Raw genomic sequence first — 22,346 nt, 5'->3', positions numbered from 1 at the left:
CCATAACTATGTATAACTGTCAATAAGAATTTGTGAATACAATAACTTAGTAACATAAATTACCAGTAATACAAATACTATCAATATCGTATTGAAACAAACACCCTATATATGGATCTATGTTATATACACTGCATCTACGTTATAAGAGTTGAAATATAAATGTCATTACAACTGAAAACCATTAATACACAAGCAAATGTTAATTTACTATATTTGATTGTTATTTGAATATTTCATAGAGTAACTAATGGTTATTAAACAAATTTTTATGTTTAATCAACAGCCGTCTGTGATCACTATTACATGCTTAAATCTGTACTTCAGGCGTTAAGGGTAACACAGAATTGTTGAACATTTGATTTATGGTCCGTGTATTATTTAAAGCTTTGATAACTTGTTCACTCAATGTCATTTGGTTAAAGTAAATATCACATTTAAGATTATGAAGGTTGTTTTGCAAGCCACTTACAACATTCACAATTATAACTGAATTTGCTTGCATTGAAATGACATATCAATTAATGCAATCTAAATCACACCACAAAGGTTAATATATGTTTTCATTACTGTCCATCTATTCCTGTAATTCCTATTACCACAATCCCTCGGCATCAACCTCATGACTTACTATCTAAACTACACGATGCGTGGATACTTAAAATTGCATTTTAATGCCCCCGAAGGAGGGCATATAATGATCGGACTGTCCGTCCGTTTGTCCGTCCGTCTGTCCGTCTGTCCTTCCGTCACACTTTGCGTTTAGGTTTCTCAACATTCTCATTGAACTTCTATGTCCCTTGAGATATAACCTTCATATTTGGTATGTATTTGTATATGGACAAGGCCTTTCCAAACGCACACAGATGTTGACCCCTGTGACATTGACGTTAAACTTAGGGTCCGCGTTTAGGTATCGAAATCTGCATTTAGGTTTCGAAAAATGTTCATAACTTGTATGTCCTTTGAGATATAACCTTTTTATTTGGTATGCATGTGTATATGGACAATGCCTTTCGATACAAACACAAATTTCGACCCCTGTGCCGTTGACCTTGAACTAAGGGTCTGTGTTAAGGTTTCAAAATATGCGGTTAGGTTTCTAAAAATGCTCATAACTTCTATTTCACTTGAGAAATAACCTTCATATATGGTATGCATGTGTATATCGAGAAGACTTTTCGATACGCAAAAAAATGTTGACCCCTGTGACCTTGACCTGTAACTTAGGGTCCGCGTTTAGGTTTCGAAATCTGTGTTTAGGTTTCGAAAAATGCTTAAGCTTCTATGTCCCTTGAGCTATAACCTTCGTATTTGGTATGCATGTGTATATGGACAGACATTTCGATACGCACAAAAATTGTGACCCCTGTGGCCTTGAACTTGAACTTAGGGACCGCGTTTAGGTTTCGAAATCTGCGTTTAGGTTTCGAAAAATGCGTATAACTTCTATCAAAGCGTTTATAGAGGGCATTTGTCATCCTATGGTGACAGCTCTTGTTTTAAGCAGTTATCATTGTTCAAACTAAAGTCGCACTCCGAACCACACAATCAACGCCCGCATTTGGTTAATATATTGTCTTTAAGAACATATTCAGAAAGTGAACTTATTCCAGAACCGAACGCGTGTATGTCAATTAAGAAGTTTAGTGCACACGAAGACCAAAACAAATGCCTGATTAAAAAACGAAGTAAACTGTAATGTTAATTTAACAAAAACCACATTGGTGTGCGCTGTGTAAGATTAACACAGGTTTGACTCTTGTTAGTTTAACGTTTCGTTGTTATTCATACGAATAACGTATTATACTACGTTACTGTGTGCATCATTAATCAGACTTAGCTTTAATTCCGATATACAATTACGGTTCTTTTTAAAACAAACATTGAAACAAGAAGGCAAGCAATGTGTGCTGTCAGACAAGGGAAATCATTTACCGTGTTATCATTTTCACGATCCGTTAGTATGGAATAATTGCATTAAAATTATGACATATGAGAACAAATTGTATTTAATGCATTGCTTGGCATCAATTACTTTAACATAGATTTTTTTTCACAGATTAAAATGACATCATTTTATAATCCAGATTTAAGTATTGGTTACGTGTATGGTCAGTATATTTGGTAAAAAGTATTTAAAAAAACGATTGTATTTGGTGTATATTTATATCCATGTTACATATTATCCGATATGCTCTATGCATTAAAACGTTGCTTCTGTGGAAATCCAAGGTACTAGTTAATTTGGACTTACGTTACAACTGGAGCTTACGTGGTTGATTGTATGCAGTTTCCTTGAAGACAAGTGGTCATTGATGTTTTTGAAACATCGTCATACAACCCTTTTCACCTATTGTTTAATTTGATTATATAAAACTTCTTTTTCTGCAAAATCATCTACACATAACTACAACATTTCATGTTCGTCAGTACGTGTGAAATAAATTTATGGATACACTTTCCTACCTAAAATTTGACTATTTTAAGTGTACGAGTTATAAATGTAAATTATATGCAGGCAGTTAAATTACGATATACCAAATAAAGTACCTAACATTATGATGCGTAAACAAGTTACATTGCCGTTTATATTTCCAATGATAGTTGTTGTTAAAACAAAATTGTGTTCATATGAATTTGGCATGCAGAATGTTTACAAATAGACATATTTGTGAACCCAGCATTGTTTGCAAAAAAACATCTTGTAAAAGTTATGTTTAATTGTGCATTATTACAAGTCCCATATATTTATTCAGGTATTTATAATATATATATATATATATATATATATATATATATATATATATATATATATATATATTTGAGTTTGCTATATTAAATTATAATTATTAATATAGCAATAAACAATAGTCAACACAAACACAAATCAATAAAAAAAAACTTTTTTACATGGTCTTAAAAATGGCGTTAAACAATTAAATGAAACTCCAGTGTACGTTTTCATTAACAGATGGCGTATAATTTGCAAGTCGAAGTGATATATAATATTCAGAATGAGTAAATTGCATACAGTTACGTATTTTAATATACAGACGCGTTACAAAAAAGAACAAAGTAAAATAAAACGGAAGTCAAGTCGAAGCTTGTCGTCGAAATGTAGTAGGACAAGTCTTTGCTTATCTTATCTGGCTGTTGACCTTTGCGGTTTTAGGCATCGATAATCCGTTGACTGGCTAGCAATTTTTAATAATCTCGTTACCATCGGTATTTAAGTGGTTATTTTTGTCAACAAACATCAATCGCGGTATGAACGATTTGGCTAATTGTAACAGATATCGTCTGTATGTACGCACTTGACATTCTACCATAAATCTGGTTGAAACTGGGTGTGCATTGGTGTGAAAATAATTGTATAAATCAGAAAGTACCATATAAAACGGTATAATCGTTTGTTTTAACTTTCATTTGAGTTCAAACGTTCCCAAACGCACCCCAGCATGCTGTCTCTGTCATTTTTCAAATTGATAGAAAAACACTTAACCATTTGAATTATATTTATTTATCTTGCTTAAGGGAATAATGGAACACGTTGTGTGGTGATGCGATTTAAATCGCTTTGTTTTCTAGGTTACTAATCGCTTTACAACTAATATCATGCTCATTGCGATGTAACATTTTCAACCAATGTGTTTTAATATACCTTTTAATTACGGTTTATTTTTATTTACTTATAAACCCTCAACTGTTAATTTATTCATGTATGAAAGATCGTGTAAAAATCTATGTTTCTACTCGTCACTGGTAATTTGATAGCTTAGGCTCTAAATGAGTATAACAAAATAAAGAGGAAATATAAATAATGGGCTTCAAATGAACAACAAGATCGTCTAATACTTATTCTCCCTCGTAATACATACAGCTGCATTATGTCGGACGAACATAGTTCAAGTTTTAATGATTACGCATTAATACCCGTATGGCAAAAATAGAAACTCCGATTGGGAAATTTCGATCTGAGAGATTTATTTGACAAGAAGAAGCAACAGATTAACATTTGAAAGATTAAGGAGATTAAGTGAGAAACTTTTTGGAAGAAAATAACACATTGTCATTTATAATTCCTATTTAGTGTCAAAGAATTAAAAACATTTGAAAGTCATCCGGTGGTATATTAACGACTTAAAAAACGCTGATCTGATTATACATGTATGAACTGCATTAGCTATTTTAATTGGTTAAGTAGTATATTGTGTCGTTGCCATATGGAATAGTTTCAATGCAGGGGATGGAATATATTAAAGTTGTGTTTATAAGTTTTACGTGAATATAAACATGCAAAATACATTCGATAAATGTATAAGACGTCGTTTAATTAAGTCCACAGATATGTAACAGGGGGAGGAGTATTAATGTCTCTTCTAAATGGATGTTCATTTAAGTGGATGAATCCTTAATTATTCAGCGAGAACATGAACATTGAAATCATTATATTAATTTTACCATTGTATTATGTGTATCGGTTATTTTTGCATATTGTATGTATTATTGTATGGTACTTCACACATAACTTAAAGCCTTAAATAAAATAGAAGAGGTTTCGTTTGTTTTTTTAAGTAACTGAAATCGTGACTTCATGTATCGGATGTCTCAAAGACAACATATTAGCCTAGATGATAATATTGAGTCTTGAAGATAAATAACATACGTTCTTTGCACTTTAGTCTTTACTTCTATAATATATATTGATTTGTTTAAACCTTTTTAACTCCGGTTAATTCGATCTCGAATAATTGCGTCAATGGCAAAATACAACAACATTAAACTAAACTTGTTTTTATCAACATTGTTATGTTATGCAGCCTTTTTCAGACCCCTCTTGGCATGGAAATTTGTTTTACTGAACACACTTTACGCAATGAGTTAAAATTATTTTGGTCTACCACAGAACTGACTTCATTTAAGCTGATTATAACAGTTCATACTTTCGATCTTATTTTTCAAATGCAATCAATAAAATAAATGTTATTTGCCTGCAATAGCTTTAAGAAAACCTATCACACTTTCCGACTTTAAGGGGATAAGACTTAGAACCATAGTATAATTTAGCGGTAAAAATGATTTAGCTGATAAGTTACCTCCACTTCTTGCCGATGGTGTTATGAAATGTTAAAAATGTAATATGCGTTCTAATGATCTACTGTTTTTTATACATGCGACAAGAATAACAATCTCGATTTTCACGCAGGGTCTGAAGAACATTGAACGATACTTTTCCAGATGATCTAAAGATTTTTGTTCAGAAAGTGCAAACTAAACAGTGAAACAAATAGAAGTCCTTAATAAATCGTCGAAATGTTTTAAGTAAAATGCATTGTGTGTTATTTATTTTTATATGATGTCACTGTCTTAACTGACGAGGATTCCGCGAATAAATTAAGCATTCTAAACAAAGTGGCTTCAGTTTAAGAAAATTTAATAGGTCTTCTGAAAATGTCATATCAACAAAACTCTGAAGCGCTCATGATTTTTAGTCTTACTTCAGATAAAACATTTGCTTCGCGTGTTTTTCTTTCCAACCGCAGTTATATTTCATCTGAATCAAAGCTGAACTACTTCATTATCATGGGTAACAACGTCCTTATTATGAGGTTCAAAGCAATTACCTTCGGAATAATAGCATCGTCTTGTGTGAAATTTAATGCCGCGTGTAGCGTTTTCAGATTACCATCAGTTCGTGCTCTTTTTGTAAATTGAAATGTGAATCCACACTATTTGAACCTCACAATAATTAGGCTTTAAAATCAAACATAGTAATTTAGAAAAGTCTTGATCGGCTTTTGCAATTATGATTTGATAGAAATTAACAAATTGACCGCGGTTCGCTTGTATAGCGAGAAAATTATGCCCGTACATAGTAATTAATTCCAGAAAAATAGTAATAATTTTAAGGTGGTTATTATCGTCAAAGAACAACATTTATTAGTAATTGTCGTATGGTCACGATTTCATCTAGTTCAAAGAAGCCTCACAAATGAAATTACTAGATTTTGATGCGTATCTGCACATTTATTAACATGAAAGTATTTAGAAATTTCATTCAACTTTTAATCGCGCAATCAATAATATTATACAACCATCGTCTTTTAATTTCAAAACCAGTGGCCCAACATGTGATTGCAAATTCATTTATTAAAATACATACATATTTCTAATAAACCAAATGAGAAATGGGATCGCTATTGATTTTTACACAGGTTATACTAGAATTCACTAAGTTGCCTTTGTTAAACGTAAGTTAGTCTAGATAGTTAGTGAGACGTACGGTGGCATAGAGGTGACATTCACTCTTCTTTTTGTAAATTGCACTCCTCTCTTTTCTATCTCATGGCCACGAGTTACGAGTTAGCTATGTCGTGGCCACGAGATAGAAAAAAAGAGGAGTGCAAAACTATATAAAAGAAGAGTGCAGTTAAACAAAGAGCAATGCAGTAAATAACAGAAGGGTGCATTAAACAAAAGAGGAGATAATTTCGAGATCTCGAGATCCCGACTAAGCTAAATCGTGGTAGTCAGCCAATAAAATTGTTCCATATGTTCGTTCATGTTGATCTTTATAGGAAGGGAAGTAAACATCAACAAAAGAGGAGAATTTAAGCTATCTCGAGATCCCGACTAAGCTCAGCCAATCAAATTGTTCCATATGGTTATCCTTGGTGATCTTTATACAAAGGGAAGTAAACATCACATTAAATATATATATGCGTACATAATACCTACACATGTTACACAAAATTTGATTGGCTGACTAACTCGTGGCCACGAGTTAGCTAAGTCGGGATATCGAGATCTCGAAATTATCCCTTCTTTTGTATTATGCACCCCTCCTTTATTTACTGCACCGCTCTTTTTTAATTGCACTCCTCTTTTATTAAGTTTTGCACTCCTCTTTTTTCTATCTCGTGACCACGACATAGTTAGCTCATAGCAACGAGTTACTAAGTCGTGGCCACGAGATAGATAAAAGAGGAATGCAATTTAAAAAAGAGGAGTGAATGTCACCTCTATGCCACCGTAGAGACGTGTATGCAAATCGCATTCCTTTATTAATTGCTAGACTTTGCCATTCAAGCGTTCAGAGAAACAAAGAATTATTGAAAACTTATTGTACGAACAGTATGTTCTTACAGCTTTGATAACGGGTTCTGTTTCACCGCAAAAGTACTACATCATTGCAGTAAACTCATACCAGGCTATCGACCTGCATCATAGTTCGATACCAAATCAGCATTTGGTTAAAAAGCTGTTATTATTTTGAAACCTCAAGTCACTTGCCGAATAATATAATAAAGTACCGCATTCATTTTATTCCCAAACCGATCGCGTCAATGCAATAAACGCAGTTGTTAACTCTAAGGAAATAACACTTGCCGCCTTGAAAGAGTCCTCTGTAATTTAATTTATACAAAAAAAAATGGGTGCCCTTCGTTGTGAAAGCGATCAACGTGGCTTGATCTTCTGCATATTATTTAAATCCGATTTACAACTACGGTTCTTTTCAATGACACTGGAAGTAGAAGGCTTAAAAAGTGTTCTCTCAGACCAGAACAATCCTGTATCTTTATTTCATATGTCAATAAACGTCAGTTTGAAATAATTGAATTGAAATTGATGGCATGAAATGAGAAGTGTTATCTAAATTACTTGAACTTTGATATTTTTTCTCAAAATCAGGGGACACCATTTTACATCTAAATATGATATTATGAATAGTTTTAGTCAATATCGTTAGTCATGAACAACGATTGCATGAAGTATATTTTATTCTCGTTTGCACATGTTAACCGATGCGTTGATTCTATAAAATAATGCATTCGTTCTGTGGAAATCTAACTTAATTTATTTATATGGACTGACACAATACTTAAGCTTTCGTTGTGTATGTTAACCAGTTTTCTTTAGGAAAAAATTAACTTTTTGTAAACGCAATTCTTTCAACATGTTGCTTTATTTAATTATATAAAACATCTAAGGAACAAACCATACCCATAATACTTTATTTTTACCCATACTAGTTGAATGTAGTAATGAATATATGTGCTTACCTTCCTTCTGCTTCTTTTTCTGTACGCTTTATATATTCAAAAAATATTCTGGCAGCAAACTATAGAGAATACTATGTGTGTGTGTACTTAATTTATCCGACGCTTTGATGAAATGTTTACATGGCGAGGATTGTCGAACCGTATAAGCCTTTCTAAGACGAATCGAATGCATTCAGTTTCACAAAAAGATCAACATAGTATTATCTTCATCCTAAAATATTTTCTATATATAATTTTTCCTGATGCAATAAAAAAACGTTTTTAGTTGTTAAAACTTATAGATAAAACAGATGAAATTTAATGAATCTAACATTACGTCGTAATACAATTGTTTGTGATCGTTCCCGATTTTGCAACTCGAAATAGTCTCTTAAGAATTCCACGCACGTGCATAGCAAAAGAAAAATGCTTCGATTCAAAGTTTATCAGCGTTCCAAATGTTGCAAATGTTGCACACTCAAGTAGAACACCGACGGTTCTGTTCGAACTAAAATGCTAATTTCACCGCTGTAAAATACCCAATTCAATGCTGCCATTTTGAATTAACTCGTTAAGCATGATTCAGCAATTATCCACTTAGATATTGTTAATTGTTTCTATAAACAACTTCTTTTTACACACTTTTAATAACTGACATATAGGAAAGTCAGACAACTACTGGTCATTGCCCTATTCACTAAAGTCGTTTAACATCCATATGATATTTGTTTTCGCTAATATTAAGAAGTGTTATGAATAGTTTGCTTCAATGACGAGAAAATTCCTAGAACAGTCTGTGTATGGTCTAAAAGAACTTATTGATATACGTTCTGCATAGTCGCATAGTCAATGATGGGTGAGATCATTTATAAATATTTCAAAACAAGTATAAGCATTGGATCTGAATAAGAGCTCGATCAGAAGGCTAATTCGAAAAACGTTATGTTTTGTCGAATGCCTGCTAGTTATAGTTTGAACAATATATTTGTGTTAATACTGTAACAAATTTTTTACTTATGTATACAACTACATCTCTGAATACATGACAAATGTTAAGGACTCTGCAAAATGTGTTGAAAAAATATGTAATCTGATTAACAGTATACTCTCCAAGCCACCACATAGAGTTGGAGCACTGAATGAGCATGCAGGCATTTTATTATATATTTTTTTAATTTTAATTTTATTTACTTAATATTTCGTTTGAATGTATTTGTATATATAGGCTAACCTTGAACAAATCAATCATTTTAGTATAAAGTTATTGCTGATAAAACTCTTAAACCGACATTAAATATGTGAAAATATGTAGTAAAACAAATATGTTTTATTTTGTACATTGCATGTCATTTATTTGCAGTCAAAAGCATCGACAATATACTGCATATAAAACTGTGCAAATTGAAACGCCAGCCTGTTACTGGCTACGGATGCTATATTTGAATTTGAATTGAAGTGTTATGCTGCTTATCTTATTTCAAACATATTATATAATATATTATATATTAAAAATAGTATAAATTATATAGATATATATAAATAAATCCATATTTTAAACTACTTGATTAAATATTACATGATACATATGTATTCACAATTATTCTGCCAATACGTAAACTTACAATTATAGCATTCTTTCTATCTTCTTATGGTGTTTGTCGGTTCGTGTTGCATAGTGTCTTCCTATAATTTACGAATTATGGTAATATACAGGGAACAAAATAACCTAAATGGATAGACACGCTTTTGGCTTTTTGCAGTGTCTGAAATTTTGATTTGATGTATTGGTTGTCTCAAATACCACACAACAGCTTTGCGAATAATATATAGGCTTGAACATAAATAACATAAGTGTTTTTGGTCGTTCTTTTGTTGTAGATATTAGTTTAACGAATATATATGGGTTACTTTATAACTGTTTTCCTCCGGTTAATTCCTTATTGGATTATTGTATTAAACGACAGAGTGAACGATATAAACTCAACAAAATGAAACTATGTATGACATGTACATTTAAGGTTTAGGCAGGTTTGCCACAGTACCAACTGAATTGAAGCTGATTATAATAAATAATATTCTCGACATGTTAAATACCGCCTTTCAGTAAATCTACCAAGTAAAACTACTAACGATTTCAAGCAATGACCATTATAGTGATTGAAAGCTAGCTTGATGACGAATACTTATATTTGGCATTGATAACACTTGACACATTAAGTAAAGGATGTCGCAGGAATGTGCGTCCGAAGAATCGATGTTTATGCTCATGTATTCATTTTTTGATAACATGTTACCGAAATAATAAAACACGATGATTGAAGTAAAGATTTCCTGTTATTTGATCATAATTGTGAATTACGCCATAAAATGCACATTAAATAAAAGCCTATCCAACGATTTAATTTCAATATTTTGTGTATTGCTTACAAAATGGCACCAATAATTATGTCAGCAAACAAGTGGTATTTAGATAACTTATACGTGCACGACTACGCAATAAGATTACTGTGATTTATAGTATAAATGATTTTCTTCGCAGTTGTTTTCATTAGTTAACACTGTTATTTAAAAATTATATTATGTGTTGAGACAACCAAACTCAGCGGAATCTTATTACGTTTAAATCATACAAATGCATTAACAGTATCATACATTTTTATCTCAAATGATAACTCGAAATGGGTTATGTAAAATATTTTCACAAAGCTTTTCGAACATTTTAATTGAACATGTAATATTGTCAAATTACAGTCTTACGGAATGCACTCTTGTGCAATTAGAGTTTTTATCTCTTGAATAAACCGATATGTTATATTTATTGCAGAGCTTAAGTTGTACGTATCCGTCTAGAAGTAACAACCGGTTTTCTTCTGGTCTGATTTCATTTCGGCTTAACTGACTCAGCTATTTACTAGCATAGATGTATTGCAATTACGTTTGCAGCGGTGACATAATACGCCCATATAAATTGAAAAATGTTACATATTTAGGAATGCAAACTTTCTGTTATTGCTTTAAGGTTACCAATCAGGGTTGCAGACTCTACGCGGATAAGACTGGAACTCACAATAACAAAATTAGCGGTAAAAAATGATGTATCTCATCGATAACTCCTACAATATAACCGAATGTGTTATATTATGTAAAGATCTTATGATCACGTTTTTGCTAAATATGTGCGACATAAATAAAAATAAGGATTTGTAAAGACAAATTGATGGTGATTGTATGTGCTATTTTCATAATTTCACTGTTCTTTTTTACCAGGATTCCCTGAATAAATTAAACGTTTTAAACACAGCAGTGCCGGTTTTATATAAATTCGTCACCTGGCAAATGAAATACAAATAGTACTATGATTGGCCTATGATTGTAATTCATACTGCTGTAAGGACAATACAGAACATATTGAAAATAAATTGGTTTATTATCATTATTGTTGTGTTTGCTTTGTCTTTACAACATAAAAGCAGAAACTAGTTTTGAACCTTCTTGGACAATTTCTTTGAAAGGCCGTTGTACTTTTTACTTTTGAATAATTACCTAAATTTTAAAATCTGTGCGATAGTGTCATTAACTTGCAACATGTATGCATATTATACTTTTTTTTATCAATCGTATTTACGTTATTTAATTCCCTCATCAACCATAAATTACACGAAGATTAAAACACAACTCTGCCTGTTTGTATAGTGGTATGAAAAATGTATACTACAAGCATTATTTACACCTATCGCAATGTGGTTTTGAAACACTGATTGTTTTCAATCGTATGCTACACGCGACTGAATCATTGTGGTTCGAAATTGATATACATTAGTAACCCCCACGTGCTAGATTTCCGGGCTTTCGTTTCTTGCGAAGTGTTGTATTCTTGCAAGGAAATCGATATTATACGAAATAACATGGGCGTTAATGGGATATACTTATCAGCGCGTGTGCACGCTAATTATACATTTTAATCTACTTGTATTGCTTTTACATCTTGCAATTTCTCAATTACAGGATTTTAGCAGATATATGCACTGTTCCCTTGCGTTTTGTGCTTAACGCTAATGCAACTGTATATATCACCTTACGAACTTCAAAAGAAAGTATTTGTATCTTGAGTATATAATTTACTATTGGTTATTTTCGCAAAACATATTAAGTGTTTCTTGCAATAATTGTTAACCCATCAGTTATTTTTGCAGATGATCATATTTAGTTTAAGATTTAACACGTTTACTATGTTCAAAAAATTACCGACTGGTGGATATACATAAACATATATACAGTTAAGTGAACACGAAACGATAAAATGCATATAGTACAATGTGTCTTATTATAACGTACTAGTATTTTTAGCGTCAGTATTTTTATTGTTTAGAGCAGAAAGACTGAGACTAACTAGGAGGACGTAAAACCGCAACGCAACAATGCCATCCGACATAATCAAATATGCTGGGCTGTTGTGGATATTAGAAACGTTTAGACAAAACGATGCATCTTTTGACATTTACAAGGGGTTCGTAGTGCTGAAAATATAGAATGAACTGATTTGCAATTTAAATATCTTCACATTAGCACGTAGAACTTTCTGCTAGTGATTTTCGGAATAATTCATTATTTAAGGAAATGCACCCAATATACACTCTTGTAATTAGGAATTGAACAGTTATGGTACCAATTTAAATAAATTGTAAGGGTATTCACCTTTCGTCAAACTGTTTGACAAAACGCGTATCGATATGGTTAAGCTTTTCCCTGAATAAGAGGTTCTTATTCGTTGTTTATAATGCTTTTGCGTTTTTCTCTTTATGGCCTTTCGAAAGTGTTTCCCATTAAATATCTCAAAATAGGGACTTAATTTTTCTAAATTTAGTAGCGCCGGTACATATTGTGGCTGACGCATTTAGTAAAATGTGTTTTCTTCAAAGTTTATTTCGTTTCAGCGGCTTCTCAAGACTTCGCCTTCATATTCCAGCACCGATGGGAGAAAAACAACTTTTTTTTTTAAAAATGCATATGTGCAGTCCGTGTTTTAGAAACATCATAATTCCCAACGCGTTGACGGGCTTTGTTATAAGCTACATACATGTATGCAGGCGATATGCCGTCGTTCAACAAAATAAAGCCAAGATGAAATTAAAAATGAGGGCGTTTTAGCTTATATATTTTACGTTTATCGTTAGCAAATCAAATAACTATTTCGTACTTAATAGTCGAGAATGATTAGGGGCAAAAGAATCAAACCCTTTAGATCACTTGCTGAAAAGGTGAGTCAACAATAACTTGTAAGCTATGAGCAAATAGCGAACACTCTTATTTAAACCAGATGATATATAACTAAACGGCGTTACTGAGACATAAACACACCGCTGATTGCATCGAATGAGTACATGATCGGCTTGGTCATATTTCATATTTTAGTTTTAGGAATGTGGAAAAAACAATCAGTTCTTGTCAAAACTTTTTTTGAACTGATTCTATTAACGTTTGCACGATAATATAAATATTAAAAAGTATACGAATGATTATGTGTTCGTGTTGTATTTCAAAGGATACAAAATATATATTCCAATGAAAACTTTATTAACACCTTTCTCCAAATGAATTCCAATGAGTGAAACTGTTGTTTTTTCGTTAGATATGAACATAAAACCTGACTCATTTGACTTAAAAAATGGATGAATTTATTTGCATGCAAAAGCATTTGTTCGTTGATTTGAACATGTTGCGTATTGTTTACAATAATATAACCGATGTTTATTTCATTAAACAGCCGATAGTCAACTAACGATTACGTGAATGGCTTCGGGCTTTTACAAGTTTAACTATAAATCGTAAATAATTATTTATTTACAGTTGTGTGAAAATTGTCAAAATATCAATTAACAACGATTATCATTTATTTGCACGACATTGTAGACATTGTACATGTATTTGTGTTGACTGAAATATTCAGTGGGCATTGTTTAATTCCATGCTGCATGCGAAGTGCAAATGACGCTTACTCGATGTAGGCGCATAAATATGTGTATACAGTTTTCTCAGAAACGGTCACCAAAAGTGGGTTATGGGAAAAGTTTAATCGACAATCTAATGGCGTCTAACTACATTAATGCTACAGTAATTATGGCATGCACTTTGAGAAAATGGCGTTATAATATGTTTGGCAGAAGAGATGTTATATTTACTGCAGAGCTTAATTTGTGTGTATCCATATGAGAGTAAAATAGAGGGTCATCTGACCTGATTTTGTCTCGGCTAGCTGACTAAGCTATTTTATGTTAAAGATATATCGCAAGCAAATTCAAACTTTTTGAGATTGTTTTACGGACAACCATCACGGTTGCAGACTGTTTAAATTGATTAAACTTAGAACCATTGCCTAATTTTAAGTTTAAAATGGATTTATCGTATCTATCACTCCCACTATGGTTATTGTTATGTAAAGAATGTTATGTGCGTTCTTAGGATTAAAAATTTGTCTTGCCTATATATGCGCCACGCATAGTCATAACTGTTTACCCTCTGGCACAAGACGTTTAATTGATACTTTAAAGGATGAGCTCAGGATTTGCGTACACAAGTTTTTGTGACAATTACAAACTATAATGTTTTAAATGTATCTTTACTATGGTAAAGAAGCGAATGTTCTTCATAAATGTGATGTTCTTTATATTAATTGTAAATCCAAGTGCTTCATTTCCGAGTTTTTTTTTGCATGCGCCAATGTTTCATGTTTACATGAAAAGTGATTAACATGTAAAATATAATATCACCTTGTATTGTCTACTTATATGCGCGTTTTCACACTATAATACCACGCAACTATGCAATTCATCATACGAAATTGAAAAGCCAGGAATGAATAAAAAATTTAATATCGGTTGTAACGTCGGGTTTTTTATCATGACATATGAATTCATGCAATTATGGATAACAAAATTAATTTCGTTAACAAGCGAAATAAGTGTATATATTTTTTTTTCAAAGGGTGTTGCTCATACGAACATGCGGTTGTTTATGCGAACACTATTTTTTTTTCTCCTGATACAGTTTCTGGGTAGTACATGTATTTTTAAGATTTTGATTCGCCAATTATTATACAATTAATGTCGTGGCATAACGAAACGAAAGAGATATCGCGTGCGCGTTTATTTTGCCATCAGACAATTCAACTATCCTATTCCTCTTACGAAACCCATCAATGTGACTTAATATCTTTAGACATATCGTAAATTTTATATAAAATAAAAACAAACTAATATTTACATTAATAATTTATTTGTATTTTTTATTGAATTGTAAACAGACGATGTAGTTTTTTTCAGACAATATTTGTTGAACTAGACTTAGACTCCGCGTGTATATGTTTTGTGTTGACCGACATTCCTGATAAATAACGTAAATGCTTGCGAAAGAATGATACTTTGTAATATACAGTATTTTACTGACACTGTTTTACACTGAAATCTATCTGACAATATAAAACATGGTTTGATTGCAATGTATCGAACATGTTAGTCTCTTGTTTACAATGGTGCCAACGACGAGACAATGCCAATCTATTTGATTGTCTGATACTGGACACAGCGAATAACACTGGGGCTTTGCATATTGCCTTTTTTAAGTGCTATCTAGCAGACGTCAAATATATTTGCTATAATCCAGCTAATGGAGAGTGCCATTAAAGTATTTGTAGTAATTGTTGTTACTTTCTGAATATTATAGATTTCGGATTGGAAAAAGTGATGGTACGTTTTATATAATTGTTAAAACAAATAATTGTTAAATTTGACCCTGTCGCAAATAACACACCAGAATAACAATAAATATGAACACTATGAAGTTTCGCAATATTTTTACTATAAATATAATATGATATTCCGTGGAGTTTTACTCGCGTTAATATGCGCGATATTCGAATCGATTGAGATTGTAGGTTATGAACAAACGTGAGGTGTTTTTCCTCATAATGTGTATCAATTAATCATGTTAAATCTGGCATCGATTTATTCAATCGGAAGAACATGTATTAACTTGAGTACTGGTCGGCTCTGGATTTAACACTTAGAACACAGGAGTCATTACACTAAATTAAAAGGCAACAAATGTTGTCCTGATCTCTTAACTTTTTGAAAACAACCTCTAATCCTGAGCTGCAAACCATGCTGGCATATTGTTTCTTCAAACGGTAGTCTCAATCAGATAAATGTAGTTCATATTTTATGTGATTTTGAACGTATTTTAGATTGGTCGCAGTTGTTATCAACCCACACAATTCGCTTAGTACATTTTCCTCAACGATATCGACTTCTTACGATGCTGGATGTTTATGTATATGTCATTGGAATGAAACTACTATTAGTGCACATAGAATTGTCAACTGTTCTTTAACATCAGTGTAAATACATGTATACTTCCGTACCTCAGCAAAGAATAATAGGCCCGAAAATACTAGTCCCGGATGATTGTTGCATATATTCGGCATCTTATTATCTTGGACTTGTGCAAGAAATAATTCAGCTGCTCAAGCTGCAAACATTGTTGTTGCTTTTTGGATAACAAGATTCACCTATCCATCGGCTATGTTCCACTCAACGGTAGCGTTTCATGGTCTATACGAACAGCGCTATCGTGTTCGATAACATCAGTATTCGTGGAACCTCTTAATAAATTATTTGCCTTGAGTGATCTTCAATCAGCTGCACGTCGAGAATGCCTTACATCGCTGATTTACATCGACACTAGATTATAGATATTCGCAGTCAGACACTTTTATTACATTAGAGTGTGATGAATGAGATAACAGCATTTGCCTATTTATTGACTATTTTCACAAATCATAATGTTTAATGGCAAGAATTACACGCTTCCCCTGCAAGTTATTATAATGTTAGTGGTTTAAAATTTCGACAATAATGAAGAAGATATTGCTTAAAAGTAATGCTTAATTATCACTATATTCTTAAACATTTCTAAGCCACGGTATTTCTTATACAAATAAGAAAAACAATAGTTTTTTTGTGAAACTGTTTAAGTATGTTTATAATAAATACTTGCGGGACCAATTGTAACATTAAACAGTTGTTTCCTAGGACGATACCATCTATAAATCATTTTAATGAAAAACAAATATGTGTTGTATTCATTTATTGTTTGACATAGAATCTTATTGATATGGTTACCTAAACACGTATAAGAAGCCTAATTCTTTTTTTAAGTAAAATATCACTGATTAAGCGACATATGTGATTCAACTTGTAGTCAACAGGGTTTTTAAACGGTTTACAAAAAGGAATAATTAGGAATCAATCAAGAATTAGGGCCTATTCATCTAATCTTTGTGCGTTATCAATTTATACTTTTCTTGAGCATTTGATGCAAATCTGGGATTCAACATTAGTTATGCAAACAAACTTTTAAATCTAACTTTTGGTCGTCTAATGTTAATTTAGGAAGGCTTCGAGATGTTAAGAAAGCCATAACCACGGATCGGCATTTACGGACAGCGACATGCAAGCCTCTCAGTGTCCTGTCATCGGCGTGCGAACCACGAAGTATGCTGAATGAAATAAAAAAAAACGGTTCACGTAGCTATGTCAATCGTGCAAACTATTGTTCCGATTCATACACCCAGATTCAAATATCGGCTAACTTGTATTTTATAGAATTTATATGTGCGTATTATGAAAACAGTTCTGAAATTCAATCAATATTTGTGTATGTACAAATATATTAAATATATATGCGCGATGCAAGCGGTACAGTTACGAATAATGCACATATTGTTTTCATATTCCTAAAATTACCTCGTATTGCTTGAAATATAGAAAACAATATTCAACTAACCTGATTATTTCTGAACGTTTACTTTGTTTGAAGTGTTAATGCATAAAGTAAATATTATTAACATCAAATTTATGTTTAATTGGTTATTTTGTATATATTTGCAAAAGGTCTTTTAACAGGAAACTATGATATGAACTTTTCTTTTTTTTTGGGGGGGGGGGGGAAACACCATTAAATATCGAAAATATTTAAAGCATCCCATGATGCTTTTAAAAACATATGTGATCCAATTTTTTGAGTTTTTTTCTGGTGCGATAATGTATTTTTAATCCCAAGCTACACAGCAAAGTGGAGCCTACCAGCTTCAACACATGCAGCCATCTGAGCGAATGATTCAGGTGTGTGGGGGTCGCAGGATTCCCGCTGTGGCTGCAAGGCCTGATGATACACCAATCATTCTAAGAGCATTACCTGAAAATAATACAAAATCAAATGAAATCAAGACAAATGATTCAACAAAAAGAGTTGTACGTTACCTTTAACTGACCTTTATCTATTGAACTTTACCAGCATTATGAAAATACAAAGTCAAAATAGATCTAGTCGAAAACAAAAACTCACTTAACATTTGGCATATATTTCTATTATAAACTCCGCTTGTTTAGCATACTAAAGGACTTATGTCTGAAAACCAAAGATGTTTTTACTTAAAGCTGTTAAAGTGTCAATAAACATGTTTTAATGAAATAATATTATATTTTCAATGATAAAGAGACGAAAATCGTCTCGATAAAGATAATTAAATGTATGTGTTGTACCTGTTGTTGACACCGCGTATTGCATTTCTTTGCTTTAAAAAATGAATTTGACTTTAACTAGATAACTTGAATTTATTAGCGAAGGCGTGAATGTCAATATGTTTACTTGATTGTGAAATATTTTAAAATATTGTCGTTGTTCTGGAAGAACGGAGCTTCATGCATGAGTGACAGTGTCGACCCAGATAAATCTAATAAGGGACGGCAGTTTCCGCTTGTGGAGTTTTTTTCGTATGGAGTAAGTCTCTTCTTTGCAAATATCAAGTTCATGCAAAAAGCTTTGTCCCTGATTCAACTGAGCAAACAGCACATACAGCCATACTGTTCGACACGCTAAATGAATGACTACACATATAAAACGATGATTCAAACACCACAATTGTTCGTTAAATTGAAGCGAAACCGAAAAACAAACATTGTATTAAACTAAGGTAAATTACTTATTATTGCTTTGTGAAGTGAATACATCAGAGGAGGTACATTATTTAATACAATTAGATAAACAAACAATTAATTGCTTGAATATAAAGATTACAATTTCCAAGGACATCGACGCCACAAGTCTTTCTGTGTGTGATGATCTAATGAAGTACCATACAGATGCAATAATTTTTTTTATAATTTCCGGTATACTTTTAAATTAAATACACTGCTGCTATGTCAATATCATTCTGATCATATTCATACGAGGATGAACATCGGTTAAAACAACAGCTGTATTGCCTGTCAGTTTTGTTATCGTTCATGTTTGTTCAGCTTGATGAATTTCAATTCTTCAACAGGCGAATTCCCATACATCCACATTAAGATTTAAGGCATACTTCATTAATGGTAATACAAACATGAGTATTAGACTTGTTGCATTATAATCTTGGTATTAAATTGATAGCTACAAAATCCCGCCACAAACAGAAATCGTGATGGTTCAACTCTTCCTCGTTGTGTTTGATGTATTTATCTCTGCTAAGAATAGTTTGTGTGTACAAAAACCCGATCCTTCTGGGTACGACAAGAAAAATAGCATACTATGTTATTTCAGTTGAGCGTCTTTTAGAGATACAACATCTTCTTTAGGTTTAATGAGAGTTTTTATTTCTTATTTGAAAATGTTTGTCACGCCATTGCTAATCATTTATAAAAAAATACCTGTTTTCATCCCACGATAATACTTATAAGATGTGTTAAACTTGATTTGATTGAAGAACATAAGGCTGTCATTTGCATTTAACATTAATAATTAACACAAGAAGACATTAAAATGAATTGTCCGACCTATTTGATGCAAATAATGTGAATGTTAATTTTAAAAAATATGATAAAAATGGATCCAAAATTAAATAAATACATTCTCCAAAATACAGAATAGATTACGAGAGGTTAATCTGTCTGATGAGATGACAAGCGTCACATGCATTTCCTCTCGTGTTACATAATTTCATTATGAATCTCTGCTTTTGAAACAACACGCTTCGCGTGAATGTGATTTAACAAAATATCGATAAACGTTTGTGCATGTAGTGTATTAAATTTCAAGATACACTTCGAAAATATCATTTAAATATCAAATAACCAGATTTGATATTCTTAAAGTCAATTTGTTATAATCATCGATTGTTGTCAGAAATATATGGCTATTAAGTGTGGTATTTTTTCGAGTCTAATTGATTTACGTGACTTATTAATATTTGGTTAGTCTTAAAAATGACTTCAAACAGCGCTATATTACGAAGAAAGTTATCAGTTAAGATATGAGTTTTACAATTTCTCAAACTTGTCTTAGGTTGACATTTTCATTTTTATTTTTTATTTTACTGAGATGAAAAATATCGTATTGTTATCGTAAATCTAGCAAGACGGAATCGCAACAAATACTCTGCATGAGCTGATGAAATATGATATTAAAGGCACTTTTTTAAAGCCGATCAACACCAGTCAATAAATAAATCAGCTTAATGGCATTGAAGCGCATGACTGTTAGAAGTATGATAACTTCATTATGTGATTTTAAATTTAAAAGTAATAACGCTGGTCGCGTTCAATACACAGTCATAATTTGTGCAGTTTTCAAATAACATACCACAAGTGAGCATACATGAGGAAAGGGCTTGTAGCGTATACCACTCGCCCCCACCCTGAAAAGCAAATGTCATACTCAGTGGTCAAGGAAAAAAAAGCCATCAATTAGCTTGTCCCGACAATATTTTTTTAAAGATTCATGTATTTTATCAAGAACGATAAACAGTATTGTTGCTCGTGTCAACAAAATCGATTTATTTTACATATCTTCAAGGTGCTACTACTTTGTACAGTTTGCATCATACACTACATGATCAGAGTAGTAAACAAGCTCGTCTACAAGTTAAATAAGGATAACCCTATGCAACTAATTTGCTTATAACCTTGAACGCAATTTAACGCAAGCATTTTCCTTAAGTACATCTATTGTGATGTTGTAAAAACAAATTAGTTATATGGAATGAAATGGTAGAAGATTAATGAGTTATTTCAAGAGAATGAAAATGTGTGTCTGTTTTTCATGGAATGTAAGTCAAGAGAAATTCATGTTATGTTGTGTTAATGTTATTTAAATAAGGTGTATATATATAAATTTAATGTCGATATGTTGCCCGTTTGACGAAGTGTTTAAATACTAAATTGGAAATGTTCTTTTCCAGGAATTTGTCGTAAAGCATCATAAAATTGTGTAGTATACGCATTTAAAATGAAAAATGCAATAAAAATGGCAAGACTTCGAACAAAACGAACTTAATACCATATTGTAGGTATTGAACAAACGTGTGGTATTTTTCTTAATTTGTGTACCGATGTATCATTTTACGTCACACATCGCATTAATCAATCGGACTTTAAAAAAATAACTTCACATGTGTACTCGTTGGAGCTGGATTGTAAACGAAAAACTCATTATCAGTCATTACATTAAATTAACCGGCAATATATATAATCTTGATTTCTTCAATTGTTGAAAACAACCTCTAACTCTTAGCTGTAAAAAATGCTGGCCTATCGTATCTACAAACGGTATTTTCAATCAGATTAATGAGGTTCATATGTTATGTGATTTACAACGTATTATAGATGGATATGTTGTTACAAAAAAAACCTTCGCGATAAATGAGTTTTCAAAAATGCTATCGACTTCTGAAAATGATGGATGTTTATGGATATGCCATAGGTATTAAACTACCATAAGTGCACTAACCATTGGTCACTGTACTCCAGCCACGAACCTGGAAGCCCCGCAAACGCCATCCCGGATAATTTCCACATTTATTCGGAAATTTGTTTGGACTTGACCACAACATATTCAGCTACTCAAGCTACAAATCTTTTTGCCATTAAACAATTCAATTTCCCATCGTGTTTGTTCCACTAAACGTCGCAAACTTGTTCATGGTCGGACAGTACAATCAAGTTCGATATCATCAGTATTCGTTGAGATTCTTAATACATCATGTGGCTTTGGTATAGGTTCAATCGGCTGGTCGTCAGATTTTTATTTTACAATAATTATCGTATAGTTGTAATTTTCTATCTGGGAAAAGATTACGTTACATCGCTGATTGATATTCACACTAGGGTCTAGACATTCGCAGTCAGGCCTTTGTTATTACATTACAGAACGTCAGTTTTCTGCCAACATACCTTACAACATGTAAATAACAACTTTTAAGAAAGCTTA

Source organism: Dreissena polymorpha, chromosome 6 (genome assembly GCF_020536995.1).
Source record: "Dreissena polymorpha isolate Duluth1 chromosome 6, UMN_Dpol_1.0, whole genome shotgun sequence".
NCBI lineage: Eukaryota > Metazoa > Mollusca > Bivalvia > Myida > Dreissenidae > Dreissena > Dreissena polymorpha.
The sequence above is the reverse complement of the archived record's forward strand: the minus strand, read 5'-3'. Positions refer to the sequence as shown.